The following is a 325-nucleotide window of genomic DNA, read 5'->3' as shown; positions in this document are numbered from 1 at the left end:
TACTTCCACCTTTGTCTGGCTTCTCTTTCCTTAAGTATTAAGAATCAGGTTGCATAGAGTTCTGAGAAAATAAAATAATGAATCAGCTGTGTGTCATGGCGCACGTCTATAATCTCAGTGCTTTAGGAGGCTGACACAAGGATTGCTTGAGACCAGGAGTTTGAGACTGGCTTTTGCCACATAATGAGATCCTGTCTCTACAAAAAATAAAAAATTAAAATAAAACATTTGCAGGACCTGGTGGCACACCTGTAGTCCCAGCTACTCAGGTGGTGGAGGCCTGAGGATTGGCTTGAGCCTGGGAGGTTGAGACTGCAGTGAGCCG

This window comes from Colobus angolensis, unplaced genomic scaffold (genome assembly GCF_000951035.1).
Source record: "Colobus angolensis palliatus isolate OR3802 unplaced genomic scaffold, Cang.pa_1.0 Scaffold462, whole genome shotgun sequence".
Lineage (NCBI taxonomy): Eukaryota > Metazoa > Chordata > Mammalia > Primates > Cercopithecidae > Colobus > Colobus angolensis.
This window is presented reverse-complemented; position numbering follows the sequence as displayed.